Below are 26,808 nucleotides of genomic sequence, written 5' to 3'. Positions count from 1 at the left end.
CGCTGAATCTTTTGCCGCATTCAAAAAAATATCAAGAAAAGAGCTATCTAAATCCCACCGGTGTTAAAGATTAGCAACCATTCACCAAGCTCAGACAGAAAAGCAAAGATCTCAGTAGGGTAGGAAGGCTGACAATGGAGGAATAGGAAAGAAGGACGCAGAGAAATGGTAAACACAGAGAGGAAGTGGGCAGAGTGCTGTTACTTTGTGAGAACTGCAATCACTTGTCACGATTCAAAATGTGTATGAATAGTTGAATGGAAAATCAATTTGCTCTGTAAACTTTACCCAAATCGCAATAAAAAAGGGAATATTTAAAAAATAAAAGTTTGTATCGGGCAAATGAGCATGGGTTTCCGGTCTTCTCTTCAGGGAAGCTGCTAATCCACACTCCTTTCTGCAGCCACCTGAGATTTGAGGAACCAAGGGCGAGAGAAAGGGGCGAGAGTATAGGTGGAGCTTCAGATGATTGACTGGCACTGGAAGGTGAGTTGCTACAAAGTTATCACCAATCAGGGCTCCGCTTTGTTTTCTCCTACTCGCCAATGAGGGAGCTCGGCTGGCAAGGCGGACTTTAAGGGTGAGACGCCTATCCTCATTGTAACCAACAGCAGGCGCCTCTCACGAAGCGGCGGCGGCACTCTCGGCCTGAGGGGGGTGAGGCCGCGCCCCCTCCCTGCGGACCTCCGGCGTGGCCCCGCCCCTCGGAGGGAGGGGGCAGAGTCGGTTACTCGCAGGCTGGAGGTAGGGGCCGGGCTGCCACTAAGCTCGCGTGTGGTAAGCTTGCCGCGGCGGTGCTCTGCCGGGTGGCTCCGGATTGTCCTTGCGGTGGCCACGGTCGCTGCTTTCTTACCTCCGGGCTCGTGCTGCTGGGGCCGGAGCGAGCGGCACTTCCCACGGGCAGCGGCTGCTCGGAGCAGGTACGAGGCACCGGGACTGCAGCGCTTCACGGAGGTGGTGGTGCGGACGTTTCGGACGGCGGGGTTTGCTGTTCCCGCCGCTGCAGCCCGGCCGCGCGGGGCCGCGATTCTGGAGGAGCCTCCGCCCCGGAGCCGGAGCCGGCTGCGGCGGCGGCACCTTGCTTGGAGGTGGGGGCGGGGGAGCGGCTGCGGGGCCGGGACTCAGCGGGGGGCTCAGAGGAGGGCGGAGGGAGAGGGGGAAAGAAGGAAAAGGAGAACTGAGAGTTAGTTGGAGTCTGGGTCCTGAACGGAAAGACCTGCTGATGGGGAGTAATGCGTTCTGGGAAGTGTTTGAAACCTGCCAGGTGTCTCTGCTTCGTTCATGCTAATTACACAGTTTCTGGAGATACGGTTCTTTGCAGTACTATTTATCCATGAGCATTATTTATTTTTAACTTATACGCAGTATTTAAGCAGGTCTTGTTTGCAGGGCTTTTTCTTAATGACAAGTAGACCCAGCAGTGTGAGTCACCTTTGTCTGGGCTGAAGTGGGAACCTGTGAGCTCGGAATGAGGGGGAGGAATGTGGATGAGGAATGCCTGTGCAGGTTTGAAAGCCCGTGGGGGTGGCACCTTGTTTCTGTCACTCTCTTGAGTGGGGCTAGAATTGGGATTTTTTTTCCCCCCATAAAACTGAAAACGTCGTTTAAAGAAAAAAGCCTCTCGAAACAATCTTATGGCTTTAGATTCTAGGGATGCACCTGCTACTCATGCAGTAAGAGTTTACAGAAGAGTTCTAGGCAGTAAGTTTGAGGTCTGATTTACTTGTAAAGTAGCACATTGAATTGCTGTTACCTTTTCCCTTTTATTTCATTGTTCACCGTTTTTCGTTCACCGTTGTTCACAAGTGAAATGATGAGTTGTCCAGTTTTACCACTAATGCACAGTGACAGTCCTTGGAGCGTTCATCCCACTTCCAGGTTCATTCTGGCTCCACAAAACAGATTTCCACTAGGTGTTTTTATTGAGAAGCTTATAGCATTGCATCAGCCTTATCTTGTATTCCCTTCTGAGGTAGCTTGTGCTGTTGTGTTGTTGTCAAGTGCCGTGGGCTCCGTTCTCATGTTCTCATGATAGTGATTTCCGAGGAGTGGCTGGTGGGTTTGAACCGCCTGCCTTGTGGTTAATAGTCCATGCTTATCCTACAGCACCACACTAGGACTTCAGTTGGTGCATACCATGTCCATTTTACAGATATTGTTATGTGTCATTGAGTCAGTTCCTACCCATAGCGACCCTGTTTAGAGTTTCTGAGGAGCAGCTGGTGAGTTTGAACTTCTAACCTAGCAGTTCAAACTGACCTTGTGGTTGAGTGCTTACCCTTCAGTGCCACACTTTTCCTGGCTGTAATTCTTTGTGGGAGCAGAAAGCCTCATCTTTCTAACACTGAGCCGCTGGTGGGCTCAAACTGTGGAGTTTGTGGCTTGCAGTCCAGTGCTTATTCTACAGAGCTACTGTGCTCCTTGTTTTACAGACACATAAACTGAAAACCCTAGAGATAAAAGGAATTTTGCCCTAGGTCACTAGACTCATATTTTATTTTATACCTGCAGTGGCTTTAATCCAAGATCTGGGTAGAGTTCTCACCATTAAGCAAGCTTCTGCATGCAGCTTTGATCATGTGTACATGAGCCAAAGATGGTTATTTCTAGGTCAAGAAATATTGTAAGAACCGCAGAACTTTGGCTCATATCTCTTAGTTTTTGTTTCTTTGAGATTGGTCTTTGAATTTCACTGGAAAGGTAATTCTTTCATATACGCAAAACAGATCCAGTGATGCTGTGTCAAGATCTATATTTTAAATTTTGTGAGGCTTTCCAAATTAGAGAAACATGTCTTATGTCTCTGGTTTAGTAGTGGACTTCAGTACTCTAAGTGTTTTCTGAATTCAACAGAAAGAGTTGATAAAGCAATCCCCAGGTTAAAAAACGAGATCCTAAGTATGTCTTTGGAATCCTGGTGTGGTACTATGGACTGCAAAATCTATTTGAACCACAAGGTCGGTGGTTCAAGCTCACTAGCCACTCCTAGGAAACCTTATACAGGGTCACTATGGGTCGAAACCGACTCAACAGCACTTAACAACAACAAGTGTGTCTCTAAATCAAATTTGTAGGGAGTTGGAACAGATGCATAGGGTAAGTTTGCAGGTAAATTGGAACAGATGCATTTAGCCTCAGTTTAGTGCAAGAAAGGAGACCTGGTGACATTACAGGTTAAATATTGGACTGCTGACTGCAAGGTCAGTGGTTCAAACCTGTCAGCTGCTCCTTGGAAGAAAGAGAAGGCTGTGTGCTTCCTTAAAGATTTACAGTCTCAGAAACCATAAGAAGCAGTTCTACTCTGACCTACATAAATAGGAACTACAGAGGGTCATTATCGGAGTTCTGGTGTGGTGCTGCAGGGTAAGCACTGGACCAAAGGTCTATATGAACCATAAGGTCAGCAGTTCAAACTCACTAGCCACTCGTCAGAAACCTATACAGGGTTGCTATGGGTCGGAACCGACTCCACGACACGTAACAGCAATAAGAATAAGGGTCATTGTGAGTTGGAATCAGCTTGAGAGCTGTGAGCTTTTGGTTTAATGCAAGAAAAGGCATGAAGCCTTTTCAATGATTTAAAGTTGCACTTGCAGCAAGTAAAGGTAATTGTGTTGAAAAAAATTGTTGTGAGGTGGGGGGTTAGGTTAACTCTTCAAAGTGAGGACACATGTACATAACATTAAAGGGCTCTTAGGAGTTGACACTTGGAGTCCTGGTATGGCACTGTACGATAAGCACTGGCCTCCAGTGTTGGTTTGAACTACAAGATTAGCTTTTCAAATCCACCAGCCGCTTCTTGGAAACCCGACACAGGGTCGCTATGACTTGGAACCAACTCTATGGCACTTAACAATATCAACAACAGCCTGAGTTGCCACTAAGACTGAACCTAAGTCAGAAGTTTTGTAGCCTGGGGACATACTGTATGCACAAGGCAAATAAAATTAAAGCCCCAAGGTACTTTGATCATTTGTAATTTTGTTTTGTGAAATTTTACTCTGAATTATGTGTAAGAGTTGAAAATGTAAGAATGAGACTAACTCAAGCAAGAGAGAATTACAGGGTTCCTGTGGAGCAAGACCACCTGAGAGAGACCTCATGGTAGGGAACTCTAGAGGATTGTTACGTTATGCTGATATGATATATATATTAGCTATCAGTGACAAGGAAATAAATGTCTTATTTGGAACTGTTTGAAGCTTGAAGTGATCCCTCACTTTTCAGGGCAAATGGATCTGTTCGTGTAAATGTGCATTTTGATGTAACTTCTTGGCTGATCATTTAAGATGTCCCTTACTCAAGCTTTGTCAGTCTAGCTCTGCAAGTATTTATTTTTGTTCTTAGTGCCCTTCTCAAGTTTTACTTTGCTGTCGAATTAGAATCAGTAGCACCCGAGCAAAAATGTTCCCTAAGGAAACCTCTATCTTCTGCTGTTTTATGAAGGAAATAGGTTCTCTTTTCTGAGGAACCCAACCCGCTTGTAGTATGGGAAATGGAAAGTGACATTGGGTGCTTGTAACTTATTTGCTTGTATTCTTATCTGAGGTCTCCTCCTGGTCACCCAGGATTTTCAGGGTTTCTTACCCCCTTAAAAAAAAATCTTAAATTGATTATGGCCTGATAGGACTTCCACTAGAGGGTGCTTTGGATGCTGCTTACTGGAGAGTTCCATCAGATAGTTTTTTATTAGAATATTTTCACTGTCAAAGATATGAAAGTATTGCAACTGTTTCTGTCACAGTTGCAATTCAGACAGAACTGCAATGAGTGATTGAAGTCTGTAATAAATGAGATTATTTAGAAGGGAAAATAGCATCATTTGAAGTGTAGGAATTTGTTAGTAATTTTAGAAATACCTTCTATAAAACTGTCTGGGTTTCTCAGGTATCAGGAAACCCACTGTGTGGAGTGCAGATTTATTGATCCTTAGAACTTCTGGTGTGGAAATGTAGGATAAAGCAGTGCGCTGCTAGCCACAAGGTCAGCAGTGCAGACTCACCAGATGCTCCTTGGATACCCTCTACGGGGTGGGTCACTGTGAGTTGGAACCGACTTGAAGGCACTTAACAACAGCAACAACATTGGGCTGCTAACCTCAAGGTTGGTAGTTCAAACCCACCAGCTGCTGTGTGGGAGAAAGATGGGACAGTCTACTCCTGTAAAGATTTACAGTCTCTTGAAAACCCTATGAAGCAGTTCTACTCTGTCTAATAGGATCGCTGTGAGTCGGCAGTAGGTTATATTTGTGTGTTGTTTATGCATACTTGATCCGTTTTATTTTTTATACTGGTTTGCATTTTGTTTAAATCTTATATGAACTGATAGAACTCTTTGAGTACAGTTTTACTTTGCTGTCTTAGGTTACAGATTTCTAAAACTAGTAGTGGACTAAAGTGGATACATGTAAGTATAGCAAGGGTATTCATTAACAATAATGAACAGATGCTGAAGGGAAAATATTTTCCTGACAAAGCCTCATCGTTCTCCCACAGAGCGGCTGTTAGTTTCGAACTGCTGACCTTAAGGTTTGTAGCCCGATTCTTAACTACTACACTACCAGAGTTCCCTGTTGTTATTGTTAAGTACCATGGAGTGGAGTCGGTTTCAACTCATAGTGACCCTGCACAGGGTTTCCAAGGCTGTAAATCTTTATGGGAGCAGAACGCCTCATCTTTCTCCCGCGGAACCACTGGTAGTTTTGAACTGCTGACCTTGAGGTTGGCAGCCTGACTCGTAACCACTATGCTACCAGAGCTCCTTTGCATTGGTTAATTTGTTTCTTAGGAATTGGCACTGGTTTTGAGGGACTTGATGGTATATTTGGAAGGAGGAAAATAAATCAGTCCATATTAGTAAGGTGAAGCCCTGGTAGTGCTGTGGGTTAGGCATTGAGCTTCAAGAATAGAGGTTCAAACCCAACAAACTGCTCCACAGGAGAAAGATGAGGCTGTTTGTTTTCATAAGGTTTGCAGTACTGGAAACCCAATATAGGGTTGCCATGAGTCAAGTTTGGTTTGGTTTTCATTTACTAGTAAGGCAGTTCCTGGCAATGGTGTGCAGGCTCATTGATAGGTGAGTGGTTTTCAAGTAGCCAGGCTGATTCACAACAGCCCAAATGCCAGCTTCCCCAAGCTCTCTGAGCCTTTGGCAACTTTCATCAGGGTGGGAGCTATCTTATGGTGCAGATGCAGACTTTCGTCTTCAAATTTGTGTTTTCAAACTTTGAAATAAGTAGAATCCTGAAATTCATAAAAATTAATAATTTGGGAATATTCCTGAGGGAATAGCTTAAAAGAGTTCTTTGGTATATATACCGACTTGACGGCACTTAACAACAACAACATATATATATATATATATATATATATATATATTTATATATATATTATGGTGGTGGTTATGTGCTGTGGAGTTGGAACCGACTCATAGCGATCCTGTACAGGGTTTCTGAGGCTGTAAATCTTTACGGGAGCAGAAAGCCTCATCTTTCTACCGAGGAACAGCTAGTAGTTTCAAACTGCTGACCTTGAGGTTCAGAGCCCGAATTCATAACCACTACGCTACCAGAGCTCCTTTAAAGTAGGATAGATGCTTACATGTACTTACTTTTGTGAGTATATGTAACAATTTTACCATTTTAAAAACCAAATTATTAATTTTATAAAGTTCAGGATTCTACTTATTAGATATGGGCAGACTTGAAAACACATGCACTCCGCTGCTCAAATTGAGGACTTGGTTTGGAAGAGGAAAGAAGGCTCCAGGTTTATATACAGAGAGAAGGGGCACGCTGAGTGCTACAAAGTACTGGCCTACATAACGGAAAGGGAGAAGAACTTCAGCACCTTTTGTTGTAGTCATGCTCAAATGGTGCTTGATGCAGAATCATGTATATTTGCTTTTTAAAAATAACAAAATACAGGGTTAGTCAAAAAGTCTTGCTATAAGATCATGGTAGTGGTGGTTATGTGCCATGGAGTTGGTTCCGACTCATAGTTACCATGTACAGAGTTTCCGAGGCTGTAAATCTTTATGGGAGCAGAAAGCCTCATAGAGTCCTTTATTAGAAAAAAATATAAAAATGTGACTTACCTAGGTCTATACACACCTGGAAGGTCATGTTTCCATCTCTCTGTTCCTGAAGAATTCTGTGCTCTTCAGTTTATACCATATTGAAATGGCACTTTTGACATCCTTGAGGGATTCAAATTGTGTTCCTTTTTGATTGAGTTTAGGGAACAAAAAGAAGTCTGAAGGTAACAAAAAGAAGACAGAGGGTAAGGTTTCCCAGTAAAAACCCTTGCGACCTTTGAAGAATGAACAGTTGCGTTGTCTGATGAAAACCACATCCTTGGTACGTGGGACTTTCCTGGCCTTTTCTCACCAATGTAGTTTTTATTTTTAAAAAATTTCTTCCCAATAAGCCCCTTTGTGTGTGTGTCCTGTGTCTGAGAAAATCTATCAAGACTACTTCTTGGGAATCCTCAAAAAAGTCGACATAACCTTCTAAGCTGGCCTCTGTGTCAAATGTTTAACCAAATATAGCAGGCTAATGTTTAATTTGATAATTTTGTATGGCCTGCAAATGATGTTATACATTTTGGCAGAAAAAAACCGTTCCCAATCCCTGCTCTATACACAAGCCCTTGCCATCAAATCGATTCCAACTAGAGCTGTTCCTTTAGGACAGAGTAAAATTCCCATAGGGTTTCCAAGGCTGTAAAGTATTATGTAAGCAAATTGCCACATCTTTCTCCTGAGAAGTGGCTGGTGGGTTTGAACTGCCTACCTTTTCGTTAGCAGCCACATGCTTTAACCATTGCACCCCAAGGCTTCTAGTTCTCTAGATGTGTCCTTAAACCAGTTTGAATCTCGAATCATATTTTTGAGGGCTGTAACTTCTCCTTTGACAACTGGAAGTTTGTTGAAGTGATGTTGTAAAAATTTGGAGTTGAGCCCAGGATAAAAAGGATTATGGAATTATATAGCCCAAGATTTATAAAGCTTAAACTACTGATACTCAGAGTTTTTTTTTTTTTTTTTCCTCTCTCTGTTCCTAACATGGCTTCTGGTTTAACTTTTGAGGAATCTGCATCTCTATGTTCTCTTCAAGTTTTGAATTTAGCTCAGTTTCCAGTCAGACCCATGAGACTTTGTTTTTGACATGGTATTATCAGGGTGAAAATGGAGCATTTTTTTTTCAGGTTTGAGCGATGGGGTAGATTTATGTGCTGGTGGCAAGGAGGAAATGAATTAACATTTTAATTTAGATTCATAGTAATAAGGGTGAAAATTTAAACTTTGGAATTAAATCATAATGAACGTATTAAGATTGGTATGGAAAATGTAGATAACTGGCTCTTAAACTTTAGCACGCCTCCCATCATTGGGCCATATCCTCTAGTTCTGCAGGTCTAAGGTGGGTCCAAAGAGCCCAGGTGGCACAGTAGTTGAACATTCTGCTGCTAACAGAGAAGTCAGTGGTTCGAACCCTGGAGCCACTTTACAGAAGGAAGACGTGGCAGTCTGCTTCTGTACTGATTTACAGCCTCGGAAACCCTATGGGGCAGTTCTACTCTGCCCTGTAGGAGCTCTGAGTAGGGCTTGACTCGATGGTGATGGATTCTGCCACTTACTAGTTCTTTGATGCCAGACAAGTTTCTTACCTTAGCTTTATCTCTAAAATGGAAATAATATAATACCTTTGTGTTGTTATGGTACTAAATAAGCTCAAGTGTATATAAAAGCTCTTAGAGCAGTGCCTGACAGGCTGCAAGCATGCAGTAAATGTTGGATTTTATCATAAAAATCAGTGTTTGAAGTAAGTAGAAACTTGAGTCTTATGATATTGAGATTAGCTAGTTGAGGTTAGGAAGTTATATATTTGTCCTCATTTTCTAGCACTGTGTGTGGTAGAATATGAGTGTGCATTTATTGTTTAATAAATGAGGAAAAGTTTGTGAATGCTACTAATTTTCCAGAAACGTTTTCTGGAGATTTCTTGTTGTTAAGTGCCGTCGAGTTGGTTCTGACCCATAGTGACCCTGTATAGGGTTTCCAAAGAGCAGCTGGTGAGCTTAAACCACCCACCTTTACGGCTCTGCAGTCTGGCGCATTAACCTACAGCGGCACACCAGTGCTCTGGAGGAGACTTCTTGTTAAATCCTGTCAAGTTCGCGTCAACTCATAGCCACCCTGTGTAGGGTTTTCGAGTCTGTAAATCTTTGTTGTTGTTGTTATGTGCCATGGAGTTGGTTTCGACACGAGTCATAAGCTGCATGATGTGGACTCCTTCCGTTCTTTCTGCCCCCAAAAGGTGTGCAGATTTGAGTTAATATTTCCATTCATGGTGAACTGTCATTATTGGCCCATACAAAACCTCTCTTTATAGTTTTCCCCTCCATTTCCTATTCCCATTCATGTGACCCTTGTAGAACCTTTGCTAGTAATATGTATGAAGAGGCTTCCAAAAGGTAGTGGAAAATAGGATGAAAAGATAATAGAATCTTCCCACTAACTATTTGAAGCCCCCTTGTGCATCGTTTCATTAAGTCCTACCAGATTGTTATCTAGAATGGCCATACCAGTTTACATTCTCACCCACTATTGTTCTTCATATTCTTGCTGACACTTGGTATTTTCTGATCTTATAATTTTTTCCAGTCTGATGAAACAGATGGAACAGTCTGGGCATAAAGTGTTTTGTTGTTCTCATTTGTAATTCCCTGATTACTAATGCAATAATTCTCACATCATATGCTTATTAGTCCTGTGAATTTCCCCTTTGGTGAATTGGGTATTTATATGAGGGTGCTTCGAGCTTTTTGAAGACCCCTCATATACTTCTTGCTCTTTTTTGTTCCACTAGTAGGTTTCCCTATCCTTACTTCTCTCCCCAAAATTTACAGGATTATGTTATATGTAGATAATGGGCAGCTATCTGTCAAGTTTCTTTTTAAGTCCTTTATTCAACAGAATTTAATATTAATAGTCAGATCCATCCATTTTCCCTCCCTTTTTTTGGGAAATACTTGTTTAGAAAAGATTTCTTTACTCAGAGTTAACAAAGGTGCCTTTGTGCATATTCCAATAGCTCTGGAGGGTGACTTCTCACGCTCATGTTTTTAATCAGCATGAAGTTTATACTTTTTCTGTGTCTAAGATGTTTCTCTCCTTATGGTGAATTAATTTTCCCTAGCTTTACTTACTAAGTAACGTAGTGGTTTGTGATGCTAGCTCCATCAAGATCTATACTACATTTGTATGCAAAAAACATGTGTCTTCTGCCACCGTTTGTCTGTCAGTGTGTCATACTGTGGTAATTTGCATATTTTCACGATGCTGGAAGCTATGCCACCAGTATTTTAAATACCAGTAAGAAACCCTGGTGTGGCACTGTGGGTTAATGCAGTGGACTGCAAGGTGGGCAGTTCAAGCTCATTAGCTGCTCCTCTGAAACCCTATAAAGGGTCTCTATGGGTCGGAAATGATTCAATGGTACTTAACAACAACAGACTCATCCATGGTGGGCAGGTTTTAGTGGGGCTTCCAGGCTAAAGCAGACTAGAAAGAAGGAGAGGTGGACTACTGCCGAATGATTAACCGCTGAAAACCTTATGAATCCTACAGGACCATTGTCAGATACACTGCTGGAAGACGAAAACCTTATGAATAGCAGCAGATCATTATCAGATAATAGTGTTGGAAGATGAGCCCCTTAGATTGGAATTTATTCAAAATATGACTAGGGAGAGCTGCTTCCTCAAAATAGACTTGACCATAATGACATGAATGGAGCAAAGCTTTCGGGAACCTTCATTTGCTGATAGGGCACAACTCAAAATCAGGAGTAACAGCTGCAAAAATTCATTAATAATTGGAACATGGACCGTACAAAGTATGAACTTAGGAAAATTTGGAAGTTGTCAAAAATGAAATGGAATGCATAAAGATCAATATCCTACGCACTAGTGAGCTGAATGATATTTGCCATTTTGAACCTGACAATCACATGGTTTACTATGCCAGAAATGTCAAATTGAATAGGACGAGAATCACATTCATAGTCAAGAAGAACATTTCAAGATTGATCTGTGATCGGATAGTATCCATATGCCTTCATGGTAGACCAGTTAATACCACTATTATTCAAATACCACTATTATTCAACCACTAAAGCCAGTGGTAATGAAATTGAAGAATTCTAACAATTTCTTCAGTCTGAAATTACACATGTAATCAAGATGCATTGATAATTACTGGTGATTGGAATGCTAAAACTGAAAACAAAGGTCAGTAGTTGGGAAATATAGCCTTCATGATAGAAATGATGATGGAGATTGCATGATCAAGTTGGTTCTGACTCCTAGTGACCCTGTATTGGGTTTCCAAAGATCTGGTGGGTTTGACCTGCCGACCTTGTAGTTCACAGTTCAGAGCTGATAACTACAGCACCACACCAGGTATTTTGCAAAACCAATGACTTCTTCATTGCAAATACATTTTTCAAACAACATTAAAAGGAGACTATACACATGGACCTTACCAGTAGTAATATACAGGAATCAAACTGATTATACATCTGTGGGAAGAGATGGTAGAGAAACTCAGTGTCGTCAGCCAGAACCTGACCAGGGGTAGACTGTGGAACAGACCATCAATTGCTCATATGCAAGTTCAGGCCGAAGCTGAAAAACATTAAAATAAGTTTACAAGAGCCAAAATATGACTTTGAATATATCTCACTTTAATTTAGAGACTATTACAAAAACAGATATGATGCATTAGACACTAATGACTGAAGACCAGAAGAGTTGTGGGATGATATCAAGAACATCATACATGAAGAAAACAAAAGGTCATTAAAAAGACAGGAAAGAAAGACCAAAGTGGATGTTAGAAGAGACTCTGAAACTTCCTCTAGAGCATTAAAAAGCTAAAGCAAATGGAAGAAATGAGGAGGTAACAAGTTGAACAGAAAATTTCAATGGACAGCTTGAGAAAACAAAGTATTGTAATGAAATATATACAAAGACCTGGAGTTAGAAAACCAAAAAGGAAGACCAAGCTTTGCAGTTCTCAAGCTGAAAGAACTGAAGAAAAAACTCAATCTTCACCTTGAAATTTTGAAGGATTCTATGGCCAAAATACTGACTAATGCAGAAAACATCAAAAGAAGATGGAAGGAATATTACAGAGTCACTGTACCAAAAAGAAATAGTTGATGTTCATGCATTTCAAGAGGTAGCATGATCAGGAACTGATGATATTGAAGGAAGAAGGTCTAACTGCACTGAAGGCTCTGGTAATTGATGAAATGAATACTAATTGAAATATTTCAGCAAACTGATGCAGCCCTGGAGGCTCTCATTTGTCTCTGCAAGAAATTTGTAAGGCAACTACTTTGCCAACTGACTGAAAGCTATCCATTTTTGTGCCCATTCCAAAGAGAGGTGATGTAAGCGGAATGTGGAAATCATCAAACTATAGTATCACATGCAAGTAGAATTTTGCTGAAGATAATTAAAAGACGGTTGCAAGAGTCCATTGTTGACAAAGAGTTGCCAGAAATTCAAGCTGGTTTCAGAAGAGGACATGTAACTGGGGATATCATTGCTGATGTCAGATGAATCTTGGCTGAAAACAGGAAATACCAGAAAGATGTTTACTTGTGCTTTATTGACTATGCATAGACTTTGAACTGTTTGGACCATAACAGACTATGGATAACATTGTGAAGAATGGTTATTTCAGAACACTTAATTGTTCTCATGAGGACCCTGTGCATAGACCGTGAGGACAGAACAAGGGGACACTGAACGTTTTAAAAGCAGGCAGAGTTGTACCCTTTCACCATACTTAATTTGTGTGCTGAGAAAATAATCTGAGAAGCTGGATTATATGAAAAACAATGTGGCGTCAGGACTGGGGGAAGATTCATTAACAACCTGTGATATGCAGATGGTACAACCTTGCTTGCTTGAAGTAAGGAGGACTTAAAATATTTAGAGATGAAGACTATAGACTACAGCCTTCAGTATGGATTGCACCTCAATGTAAAGAAAACAAAATCCTCAAAACAGTATCGCCTCATATGCATGTGAAAGTTAGACAGTCCATGAGGAAAACTGTAGAAGAATTGATGCATTTAAATTATGGTGTTGGAGAAGAGTATTAAAGTTACCATGGACTGCACACAAACCTGTATTGGAAGAAATGCAACCAGAATGCTCCTTAGTGATGGTGAGACTGTCTCTCATACTTCCGATATGTTACCAGGAGGGACCAGTCCCTGGAGAAGGACATTATTCTTGGTAAAGTGGAGGCTCAGTGAAAAAGAGGAAGACCCAAAATGAGATGGATTGTCGAAGTGGTAGCAACAGTGGACTCAAATGTAACAATTGTGAGGATGGCTCAGGACTGGGCAATGTTTTGTTCTGTTGTGTACAAGGTTGTTATGAGTAGGAACAGACTTGACAACACCTAACAGCAAAAACTCCCCTCCCTCAAGATTCTTTTGTAAATGCACCATTCTAATTTTTGGAAAATAACTTGTAAAAAATTTTGCATAGTGGCAAATACCTACAGGGCAGGGGGTGAGGGTTGGAAGAGCGATTGGCAAACATAGAAGGCACATGTTATTTGTGATAAAATACAGGTTATGTACACATACACACACATACACACCAGTTACTATTGATTCAATTCCAAATCTTGGTCAACCCATTTGTTGCAAAGTAGAAATGGCCTCCATCAGGTTTTCAAAGCTGTGATCTTTTGGAATCAGACCACCGGGCTTTTTTTTCTGAGGTGCTTCTGGTGGGTTTCAACAGCCAGCCTTCAGTTAGTAGTCAAATGCTTAACGGTTTGCTCCATTCAGAGACTCTCTCCCTCACACACACACATCAAAAAAGACAATTGCTGTTGAGTTGTTCCAGACTCATGACAATCCGGTGTACATCAGAGCCTAGTTGTTGTTTTTAACTAGTTCTCCAGCCCTTTCAGTTACCGGCTGAGCGTGTTAATCTCTTGCACCATTTAGGAACTTCCTCCACACCCACATCTACAGACATACCTGTTTTTTAGATATCTTTGCTGTTTGGATCAAATCGTTCTGTTCTAATGCCACAGTGATTTTGTTTTTAATTGTTTTATTACTATAGTTGTTTAGATGTATTGATATCTTAAAGTGTAACTCTATCCTCTGTTCTTTCTCAAAAATATTGAAGCTGATGGTTTTCAACTCTAGCTATATATGAGAATTAACTAGAGAATTTAAAACAACAAAACAACCCCAGTGACTCTATTTAATGGAAACCAGTGGAATCAGAATCTCTAGAAAGCCCAGCAGTTGTACCTTTTAAAACCTCTGGTAATAAGAGAGCCAGTGTTGAAAGCACTTAATCAAAGATGTTTATGTTTCCCCAGTAGAGCTTTAAATTTTTTTTCCCATAATGGTCTTGTGTCTTCTCTGTTAGATTAATTCCTGGTTATTTCAGTTTTAGTTTCTGCTGTGAATGCCATTTTTCTGATTGTATTTTCTATTCCCCCCCACCCCCCACCCCCCCATGGCATAGGTTGATTTAAACCCACCAGCTGCTCTTCGGAAACCCTATACAATATTTCCATGAGTCAGAACTGACTCCATGGCACTTAACAACAACAATAACTATATATATTTGGTGGCAATCTTGCTAAACTCTTAGTGTTTTTAATTGATAGTTTTTTTTTTGTGTGTGTGTTCTTTGTAGATGATTATTTAATCTATAAATAAGTCATTTTATCTTTTTCTTTTCAACTATTGCTCCCTTATCTGTTATATTTCTTTGCTTTAATTGCATTTGTGTAGATGTCTAGTAATATGTTGAAGAATAGCAACGGTAATGAGGTTCTTGATTTGTTTCCAACCTTAAAGAAAATATATTTTTAGTTTTTCTATAATTGAGAGATGCCTTTTAAAAATTAAGTGACTTCAATTAGTTTGAAAAGACTAAGAAATAAATCCAAAATTCTCCATGATTTTAATAAAGTAATGTCAAACTCTTAAGTCTTAATTTTGAAAAATTACAGATCTAGATATTGAGTTTTATAAGTTAAATATTGAAGTGATTTTTATCAGGCCGTTCCAAAGTAGGATATATATAATACCTCTGGTTAGTTGAAAACGATCATGTGTTTAGAAAAATAAAGTGGAATTTTAAAAATATGTATTTTATTGTGTTTTTATTGAAAGTGTACACAGCAAATTAGGTTCTCATTTTATAATTCCACACATACTGCCCAGTGACGTTTGTTACATTTTTGCCTTGTGTCAGCATTCTCATTATTTCCATTCTGATTGCTCTGTTTCCATTAACTTGTCAAATTTGCCTTCTCATCTTTGGTCTAGGATAAATGTTTACCAGTTGGTTTCATTTAGATGATTATATAGAGGAGCATGGTACTTACTCTTGGGTGATACTATTTGTTTTATGAGTCAAGCTGTCATTTGGATGAAAGGTGACCTCTGGGAGTGGTTTGAGTTCCAAATTTAAAGGACATTCCAAGGGCAAAATACTCTGGAGTTCTTTTGTTTGTACTGATCCAATAAGTCAGCCCTTCTCTCCCTTTTTTTAAGGAATTTGAGTTGTGTTCTACTCCCATTCGATCCAGGACCATCTATTGTGTTCTTGGTTGGAGCAATCTGTGTAGTGATAGCTGAGCACCATCTCATTCTTCTGGTCTCAGGTAGGTGAGGCTGTTGTTTGTGTAGACTTTTAGTTCTGCCGACTCATTTCTTCTTCGAGTCTTTGATCTCCTTCGTTCTTTTTTGCTCTAGATGTGTACAAGACTGATAGTTGTATGTTAGCAAATGGAAATTTTTATGCTGTATGAATTTAAAAAAAATTATGGGCGTATAATGCATTCCTAGAGTCCTGGAGTGGTACTATAGGATAAGCACTGGACTGCTAACCATAAGAATGGTGGTTCAATCCCACCGGCTACTCCTTGGAAACCCTATGCAAAGTTGCTATGAGTTGGAACTGACTCGAGAGTACTTAAGAACAGCAACAACAACAATGCATTTGTAGAACAATGTCCTTAACTATAATATTTTATTACTTAAAACTTAGAAACACTCGAAATGCTCATCAGAAGGCATTTAATACTCTTCTCCATGGAAAATGTAATCTAAAGTGGGCAGATTAGAAATCATATGATCAGGTTAATCCTAATTTTGTAACGACTAAATTTACTTTTATGCAAAACTACAATTTCCATATATTATAAATTCATCTCTCTCCATGTGCAAGTGCTTAAATATATTTTTTGCTGGTGTGGCACCTTAGGGTAAGCACTCGACTTCCAGGTCTGTTTGAACCGTAAAGTCGGTGGTTCTTACTGCTCCTTGGAAACCCTAGACAGGGTCCACTATGAGTTGGAACCAACTCGATGGCACTTAATGGTAACAACAAGATGATAGGTAAGTCATGTCTTTGCTTTGTTTGTGTTTATGAATTATGAACAAAAATTATGAACAAAATTATGTTCGTTTTTATAATATGAATACAACAATTAAATGTTTTGGGGTTGGGCTGTGTTGTGGTTTGCTGTTAAGTGCTGTTGAGGCGGTTCTGATTCATAGCTGCCCTGTATAGGGTTTCTGAGGAGTGGCTGGTGGGTTTGAACCTCCTACCTGTGGTTATCAGTCCAGTACTCCTTAGAAACTCTATACAGGGTCGCTATAGGTCAGAACCAACTCGAAGGCACTTCACAACAACAACAGCAACTGTCCTATAGGGCCACATAGATAGGACTGTAAATGAAACAAGATTGGCCTTGAATTGAAGCTGAATGTTGAATGCATGGAGGCTGTTTATATTAATAATTTTTACACTTTTGTATATGTTTAAAATGTTTGGTCCTAAAAAGACTAAATTTGTGAATGGGGCCAGTTAATAGAGAATATAGGGCCAATTTCACTATTATATTTTGTTATTGCTTCATGAAAGAACTGTGGTAATGTAGTGGTTTACGAGCTGGGCTGCTAACCTCATGAGGTCAGCTGTTCAAATCTGTCAGCTGCTCCTCAGGAGAAAGATGAGGCTTTCTGCTCCCGTAAAGATTTTTTTGACTCAGAAACCCTATACAGGGTTGTTATGAGTAGGAACCGACTTGATAGTACCTCCCCACCCCCTGATCATTGCTCTGTAGGAAACTAATTTCTCATAAGAAACGCTTTATGTACAGTATTTGTCAATACTAGCATTAGGAATGAATGATTTGCTTCTTGTGGGATGAATTTAACTATCACCATCTGTAGTGTGGCTCCTTGTATTAATTTCCCTGCTTTTTCCCATGCTCTTTAAACCTTTTCTCTCCACCCAACATAATGAGTAAATTTAAAAAAAAATGTTCGATACATCATGTTACTTAGCCGCTCAAAACCCTGCATTTAGCTTGCCATTTCCCCCAGATTAAAAACCAATCTCTAGAACATTTGTTTTTTCTTCTGTATTTGTCATTGTAAATTCTTGGCTACATAATCCATTAAAAATGTGGACGATATTGTTGGAGGGTTGAGATTGTAATTCTGACTTCAGGTCTTGAGGTTTAAGTACCTGTTGTTATAAATTTGGTGTGCTGCAGAGTTTGCCTGTGTAGTATAATCAAGAATTCTTTTGCTTGGCATGTTTCTTTTGGACACTTTTTGAGTCAGTTAGAGATGTGAGAAGTAAGGGAAACATTTTACTTCTACCTTCGTTATGCCCCAGTGTGGTCAGATCATTTAGTTTTGAAACCCAGGTCTCAAGACAGAGACTTTTACTAGAGTACTTTTCTAAGAAAACGTAAGTGCTTGCTACCAGATTCCTCCACCCCAGGTCTTTTAAACTCCACCTTGTGTCTACGACAGAATACTCTCATGGTGAAACTTTTTCTCTTGATGCTTTTGGCTGGTAATGCAGGTAATAATAGTTAGTGCTCTTGATCTTTGGCTTGATGTATGCTGAACTCTCAGTGTTTAGTGTTTGGTTCAAATGGGAAATCAAAGAATAAGGTCATGTGGGAAAAGTCACTTGAAGAAGCATAGTAACCCTATGCCTTGTATTTTTGCAGCAGCAGTTCATACTTTTGTCTCAGGATGACTTTATTCCTTTAAAAATTATAACAGATCCCCCAAAGATTTTGTGTACATGTGAGTTATAGCTATTGATAATTACTGTATTAGAAATTCCTACTGAGGACATTTGTCGATTTACTTAAAAATTGCCCCACTATATGTTAGCATATTAACAGTTTATGAGAAATAATTTTTTAAAAACTGTAGCTAGAAGAGAAGCTGTGTTTTAGGTTTTTATAAACCTGTTGTTTGGTTGGATAGAGTACAGATAGGATTCTCAGCTCTGCTCTGCACTCAATCTGGTGTGCACTGAATACTGTTGTGGTTGAAATGTAGGAAGGAAATCAAGGTTCACAGGTCGGTAGTTGGAAAAGGGAGTAATTATCTTAATAGCTTTTTCACATATCACTCTTTGATAGTACACCAGAGCTCTGTAAGCGATAGCTTCTGAACGTTGGTTTGCAGTGTGGAATCGGAAGCCAGAACTTTTCTTAACGATTCATTAAAATCCATGATCTCTTCTGCTCTAGGAGTGAATATCTATCCCTGCATGATCTAATGACTTACACAAGGCTAAATGTTGGCACATTTTGTGATAATACCATATTAAGAAAAATCGCATTTTCTGAAACCACCAGAGATCACATCAGAAATGTCTATCAGGAAGTGTACAATTTTTTGGTGGCAGATAGTCCAGTGCTTATTCTACAGCGCTAGAGAATAATAAAGACATGCACTCAAGGTTAAGGTGTGTTGCAACTATTCCCAGTGTTTCATGACTATGTTCTTCTATGAAATTGGCATCTTTTTCACTGAGTTCATGTACAGATGTCAACAGTTTTACACACTGTTATTTTTAAATTATCAGTGCAAATGTCAGTATAGCAAAAATGGCAAGAAATGTTTAAAATTACTATGAGTATTATTGTGAAAATAGTAGGAAATAGTCTCCTGGACCTCCCTGGGTTTCAAGGATCACTTTGAAGTTCACACCAGTCAGTTTAGAGCATCTCTTCGCTAGCAGATGAAGTCTGCTATTTATAATGATCTGTCTCCTCTGAGGTTGCTAGACCAGACCTGCTGCTTATCAACTCAACTAGATTGTTACAAGGGAAGGGAAGTTTGGTCACAGTAGTAAAGAAAATATTTCTGAAATCAATACTTCCAGACCTAGATCAAGTTGTTAATTGTCCTTATCACAATAAATGCATCCAGAAGCATGTTATACTAGACTGATTTGTTTTTTCCATTTTTTAAGATGCAGTATTTGTTTGGTAACTTCCTTATTAAATAAATGATTACAGCAGGTGTTATTATTTAACATGTTTTTCTATCACAGTATTTCCTATAAGTGATAGATTTTGATCTGATTTAGGTTCTATTTTTTGGGAGGGTGAGATGGTAACTGTTTCATAACAGGAGTCAGGTAATGTTGATTGCCACTTTCCATGTGTGCAACCATTGAGAATCATTGCTATGATACATTAGTTTATTGTGAGATTAAAAATTGGTGACATTTTAATGCTGTCTTCCTTTTCTATTCATTAGAATACTTTTATCAAAAGAAAATATTTGACAAAAGAGAAAATTACATGAACTCTTAGAGCTATGTTGTTTAAGTGCCATGGAGTCGGTTCCTACTTATGGAGTCCTTGTATAGTGTATCCTGGGAGCAGCTGGTGGGTTTGAACAGCCGACCTTGTGTTAGCAGTCCAGTGCTTATCCTATAGTGCCACACAGGACTCCATTTGAGCTTTAGTTAGTATAGAAAAGGCAGATTCAGAGTTGGAGTCTTAAGAAGATATGTTAATCAAATTTAATGAGTTGGTCCAAGAGATTAGAGAACAAGTCTGTTCAGGATGAGAAAATTCAGTGGGTCTGCATGTCATTTTTCTTTGAAGCATGAAGTAATACATGCAAAGGAAGCTATTAATTGAAATGTCCTTTTGTTATATTCTGAAAGTGGTTTAATTCATTTGTGAAAAGAAGTAATGGCAGAAACCTCTTAGGGCTTTTAAAGGAATTAGAATTCTTTTGAATTAAAACAAGATTTTTCTTGCCTTTAGACAATGTACTCATTGCATGTAATTATCGTTTTATGTATTCCACATTATATTCTGAGAGCAGATTTGAAATTATGTTAGGCACTCTGAAGCATTGCTTCCATCAGGGTGCTTATAATGTAATAAAGTAAGTGAAAAGTTAACTTTATTTGTTATATACATTAGTTACTGACAACTCCATGGATTGAAAGATGGTGCATTATTGCCCTCCTGCCCTCTTAAGCTTACAGTAGTGTTGTTGACTTAAGAAATGAATGAGAGACAATAGAATGACCTTGCCTTTGGGAGGAAAGAAAGGGTGACAGTGGAAGAAACCAGTTATTTGGAGGGGTGAGTCAGATGGAAATAAAGAGGAGCTCATTATTATTATTGGAATTAGGATGAACACGGAAGGGGAGGCTGCAAATGCCTTCAGTCTTAAACTCCACTTTCACCCCAGTTTCCTGATAATGCTGACTGGGACTTTCAAACAGGTCCTTCTACTTCAGGACAGACCTGTTTTAGGCTGTTCCTTCTCTTAAAATGTGAGTGACTGCTGAATACACAATACTTAGTGCAGAGATAACAAAAGATTGTATAAATATCTGTGTGCCACTGTGAAACGCCTCCTAGGACCTGGTTAACTGGTGTTGGTGATTCGCTGTAGAATTCTCTGTAGCACTCGTTTTCCTTTCTCGTGTGTCTATCTGAATGATATCCCCAGTAAAGTGCTCTAATTTTTGATGTGCATACTTCCAATAAAAGCCCAGCTGGCATAGTGAGTTAGCTGTGATGCCAGCTGTTAGCTGCTATGGCACTGGACAGCAAGGTCAGTTTGAACCACAAGGTCAGCGGTTTGAACTCACCAGCTGTTCTGAGGGAGAAAGATGAGGCTGGCTGTTCCTTAAAAGATTTGTTGTTGTGGTTGTTAAGTGCTGTCAAGTTGGGTTCAACTCATATCAACCCTGTATAGGGTTTCCAAGGAGCAGCTGGTGAATTTGAACCGCTAGTGTTGTGGTTCAAACTGACCTTCCAGTCCAGTGCTTTATCCCCCAGCACCACACCAGAACTTCTTGAAAGATTTGTTGTTATTGTTAAGTACCGTTGAGTTGGTTCAGACCCATAGTGACCCTGTTTAGGGTTTCTGAGGAGCAGCTGATGACCTTGAACTGTTGACCTTTACCAAATATGATGTCCTTTTCCAGGGATTGGTTCCTCCTGATAACATGTCCAAAGTATGAGAAATGAAATCTCACTATGAAGCACTCTGGCGGTACTTCTTCCAACACAGATTTGTTTGTTCTTTTGGAGGTCCATGGTACTTTTGGAGTACTGGTGTGGTGCTACAGGATAATGTACTTTACCACAAAGGCAGTTTAACTGTCAGGTCGGTGGTTCAAACTCACAAGCTATACCTTGGAAACCCTATACAGGGTCGCTAGGAGTCTGAACCAACTTGATGGCACTTAACAACAACAGCAACTTGGTACTTTTAGTATTCTCCTTCAGTACCATAACTCAAATGCATCAATTCTTCCACAGTCTTCTTTACTCATTGTCCATCTTTCACATGCATATGAGGTTATTGAAAACAACCTTGGGTCGGGCATACCTTGTGGGGACCTGCCTCGCCATAGGAACTTGGTTCACGAGGAGGGGATATCTGGCGGCGATAGGGATAGCAAAAGAATACACAGAAAGACAAAAGGAGGGAGACAAAGAGACACCCCAAAACCAGGGTGGATGCATCACTGGTGGGCAGACTTGGGACTACAGGCATCATGGCCTCTGCAGGCAGCAACTCACTGCCCTGCAAACTGTACTGCATGCCCTCCAACTTGTAATGCACACCTGGGCCGGCCTGCGTCTCCGTTTTATTTAGGGGAGGAGCTTCACACTAAGCTGGGAGGGACTAAGACAAGGTACAGCTAACATCAGTAATTTTCTAGACATTCAGGTAACTTTACATCGAGCTTCACTGGTTCGAATCCCAGGCCAGCAACTTGGTTTCTCAGGTTCAATTAACATATCTATAGCCCCTGAGCTCAGTTGGGGGAGGGTGAAAGGGAAGGACAAAAGGCTTGGGAGGAGTCCTGCTGTTTTGGCTTCCTGAGCCAGGTTTTCAGGAACTTGGCTGAATAACCAGCACCTGGGACAGATTTAGGGAAGATGGCTTTTTTGTCTATAGAACAAAGAACGGGGAAGTAGCTAAGCTATTTTCAGTTAATACTTTGGAGAAAGGTTTAACCTTGAAACCTTTACAGTCTCAGCTTTAGGAAAATATTACATTTATCTGTGGATATTAAGGGCTCATGTTTGGAATTAATAAAACATAACTGAACACTAAGATGAAAAACAATTTGTTATGACTGCCCGGTGGCCAGAATCTTTTCCTTAGAGCCTGTGGCCTGCATTGTCTGCAACACTTGGGCCCAGTGGGCCTCGAACTTCTGACCAGCTTTACACGGTCTGCAACAGTACCTTAATCCTCAAACCGGACGTCTTTGTTCTTGGACACTTTAAAGAGGTCTTGTGCAGCAGATTAATACATTGTTTGATTTCTTGAATGAGTGTTGATGGTTGATCTGAGCAAAATGAAGTCTTTTGACAACTTTTAACTCTTTCTCCATTTATTTTAATGTTATTTATTGATCAAGTGGTAAGGATTTTCGTTTTCTTTGCATTGAGGTGTACAACCCATACTAAAGGCTGTGGTCTATAACCTTTGTCAGTAAGTATTTTAAGTCCTCTTTGCTTTCAGCAAGCAAGGTTGTATCATCTGCCTATCACAGGTTGTTAATCAATCTTGATGCCACATTCTTCTTCATATAATTCAGTTTCTCAGATTGTTGCTTAGCATACAAACTGAATAAGTATGGTGAAAAAATACAACCCTGGTACACACCTTTCCTGATTTTAAACCATTCAGTGTCACTTTGTTCTGTTTGAGCGACTGCTTCTTGGTCTACATATAGGGTCCTCATGAGCACAAATTAAATGTTATGGCATACTCGTTTTTTGCAATGTTGTCCATAGCTTGTCATGATCCACACAGTTGAAAGCCTTTGTGTAGTCAATATTGTAAGTTGAGGCTTGATTTTTTTCTCCAGTTACTTCAGCTTGAAAATGCTGAGTGTGTTCTTCCCTTTTGGTTTTCTAACTCCATATCTTTATACATTTAATTATAATATTTGTCTTTGTCTTCTTGATCTGCCCTTTGAAATTTTCTATTCAGCTCTTGTCCCTCCTCATTTCTTCCATTTGCTTTAGCATCTCTATGCTGGAGAACAAGTTTCAGAGTCTCTTTTGATATCCATGTTGGTGTTCTACTTTATTGGCTCAGTGATCTTTGCTTTCTACCTGTATGATTTTCTTGATATCATCCCACAACTTTTTGTTCAATTTACTGTATTGAGGTGGCTTCCATGTTGCTGTGTTTCTGAAGCCTATGCCACCAGTATTTCAAATACCAGCAGGGTCACTTAATGGTGGACAGGTTTCAAATAAGCTTCCAGACTAAGACAAGAAAGAAGGAGAGACGGACTACTTCTGCATATTTCCTTACTGAAAACTTTATGAATAGTAGTGGAACACTGTTAGATAGTGCCAGAATATTGAAATGGAAACATGATGAAGAATTTCAGAACATTGTCAGATACAGTGCCGGAAAATGACCCCATCAGTTTGGAGGGCATTCAAAATACAACTGGCATAGAACTGCCTCCTCAAGTAGAGTTGATTTATTGGTCCAGTTGTGAGGATTTTTGTTTTCTTTACATTGAAATGCATACCATACTGAAGGTTGTAGTCTTTAATCTTCATCATTAAATATTGTAAGTCTTCATTATTAAATATTGTAAGTCCTCTTCATTTTCAGCAAGCAAGGTTGTATATCTGCATATTGCAGGTTGTTAATGAGTCTTCCTACAATCCTGATGACATGTTCTCTTATTATATAATCTAGCTTCTCAAATTATTTGCTCAGTACTCTGATTGAATAAGTATGCTGAAAGAATCCAACCTGGTTACACACCTGTCCTGGTTCCAAACCATTCAGTATCCCCCTGTTCAGGTCAAACAACTGCCTCTTGGTCTATGTACAGGCTCCTCATGAGAACAATTAAATGTTCTGGAATACTCATTTTTTTGCAATGTTATCCATAGCTTGTCACGATCCATAGTTGAAAGCCTTTGCATAGTTATTAAAGCACAAATAAACATCTTTCTGATATTCTCTGCGTTCAGCCAAGATCTATCTGACATCAGCAGTGATATCCCTCGTTGCACTTGTCTTCTGAATCTGGCTTGAATTTCTGATGGTTCTCTGTTAATGTGCTCTTGCAGCTGTTTTTGAATTACTCTTCAGCAAAGTTTTACTTGCCTATGCTAATATTGATATTGTTCCATTGGAATGAGCACAGATAGAGATTTCTTCCAATCAGTTGGCCAGGTAGCTGTCTCCCAAATTTCTTGATATACGTAAGTGAGTACCTTCAATGCTGTATCTGCTACTTTGGCTTGTTAAATGCCATTGAGTTGGTTCTCACTCATAGCGACTCTGCATATAGTTTCCAAGGAGTGGCTGGTGAATTTGAATGGCCAACCTTGGGGTTTTAATCCGTTTTGTGGTCCATTGCAGTGATTTAAAATTTTTTCCACCCATGTGTACCCCTAATGCAGTGATTTGCCTAGGGGAGAGGTGTAGATGCACATTGAGAAGTAGCCCACTGCAAGAATGAAATTGTTTTAAAATTTTATGTTTTCTCTAGTAGATGAAAAATCACTTTCCATTGTGTACATGCGACATTCCAAAAAGATGTTTTTATGCCTACTCCTGGGCCTCCAGAACATACCTCAGTTTGAGAACATGTCTGTTGGAGTTTTCAGTAATCTCATGCTCAAATGCGGCGTTCGATCATTCACTGTGTAGACTTAATGGAGTGGAGGTCACTGAAATCATATAGCTTAAGGTGAGGGGCAGAAGTGAGGAATAGAGGCGGAGTTTGTAGTGGGTGATGGGCAGGCATGATTTAATGGAGATTTGGGCAGTACAGTGGAATAGTTTTAATTGCAATATTGGGTGACTTTAGAGGGACAGAGGCTGAAAGAGTGGTTTTGCTAAAATCTCATAGATCCTTAAATTTTACTTCTTTGTAAAAGAACCCTAGTAGAACTCTTCTGGCAGAGGTGATCCATGATGACTAACTTCTGCCAAGACTAGTGGCCTTACCATCTGTCAATTTTCTTGACCTTTTGACTGTATTGTACATGGACCATGGTTTCCTTCTAGAGGACCTCTCTTCTCCCTTAGTTTTCATAATTCTGTTCTGCTCTAGTTCTCCTCAGATGGTTTCTTCTTGGTTTCTGTCACTGTTTTTTCTTGTCATTATGAGAGTGTCTTCTATCTGTCACCCCTTTAATCATGCCCTCCCTCTATTGTGCCTTACTCTATTGTCTTGGTTCCAGTTATTCTTTCCCCAGAAGTAATGCCCTGTTGTTGCAGTGAGCTCCAATTCAGCTAATCTACCCGAACCCTAATTTACTGAAGTCAATTTGTAGTTGTCCATTGTATGTTTCCTAGATATTTGAATGTCCCATGGCTAGCATGGGTAAATCTCAGCTCTTCTGTCCAAACGCTATAGCAATTTTAGGTGGAATGCTATTGTTAGGCCACACCCATAATGGATTAGATTCAGGTTTCCATTTAACTAACTAAGGGCACAAAACTCATTGGATTGGAACAGACAGACTGTATTTTGATTCATCATTCTCTGGTTGCTTGGATCCCAGGGGAGCATGCAGTTGCCTTTGAAACTGTCAGGATTACATCATGGTTCTAATAGAATTGATAATCAGTGCACTTCCCCTTATAGGAATATTCATAAACATCAGTTTCCCTTAGGCTTTTGTTTCTGTTTAAAAATAATACTGTGTTTAAAGTCAAAGTTTTTATAGTAAATTAGGTTCCCATGTAATAATTTCTACATAAATTATTCCTGGACTTATGGTGTGATATTGTCGGATCAGCACTGGACTGCAAACTACAAGGTAAGCAGTTCAAACCCACCAGCTGCTCCTTAGAAACCCTGTATGGGGACTCTATGAGTCAGCACCAACTCGATGGCATTAACAACAGCGTATGAATTATTCAGTGATATTGGTTACATTTTTCACAATGTATCATTCTCATGTATTCCATTTGGGTTGTACCATACCCAGTATTCTAGTTTCTGTGCAAGGATCCCTGGTTAAGTGCTCTACTCCTAACCAGAAGGTCAGTGGTTTGAATCCAACAGTGGCTCCATGTGAGATGTATGAGGTTGTCTGCTTCTACAAAGGTTTTGTTGTTGTTGTTGGTGCCATCGAGTCAGTACTGACCCATAGCGAACTTTTGCACAGTAGAATGAAACACTGCCCAATCCTGGGCCAACCTCAATACTGTTGCCACACTTGAGTCCATCGATGCTGCCATTTGGCCAATCCATCTCGTTGGAGGTCTTCCTCTTTTTCTCTGACCCTCCACCTTACTAAACATGATATCCTTCTCCAGTGACTGGTCCCTCCTCTCAAAAGTATGAGAGACGAAGTTTGGATATCTTGGCCTCTAAGGAGCACTCTGGTTGCACTTCTTCCAAAATGGATCTATTGGTCCTTTTGGCAGCC

The 26,808-nt window shown here is 39.9% G+C and overlaps 1 pseudogene; it reads right to left on the bottom strand.

Moving 5' to 3' along the window:
- LOC102821089 overlaps positions 1-14,075 on the bottom strand; it is a 19,921-nt pseudogene extending 5,846 nt beyond the window's left edge.
- Between the last annotated feature and the right edge of the window lie 12,733 nt (positions 14,076-26,808).

Source organism: Chrysochloris asiatica, unplaced genomic scaffold, assembly GCF_000296735.1.
Source record: "Chrysochloris asiatica unplaced genomic scaffold, ChrAsi1.0 scaffold00172, whole genome shotgun sequence".
In the NCBI taxonomy this organism is placed as follows: Eukaryota; Metazoa; Chordata; class Mammalia; order Afrosoricida; family Chrysochloridae; genus Chrysochloris; species Chrysochloris asiatica.
The sequence above is the reverse complement of the archived record's forward strand: the minus strand, read 5'-3'. Positions and strand labels throughout refer to the sequence as shown.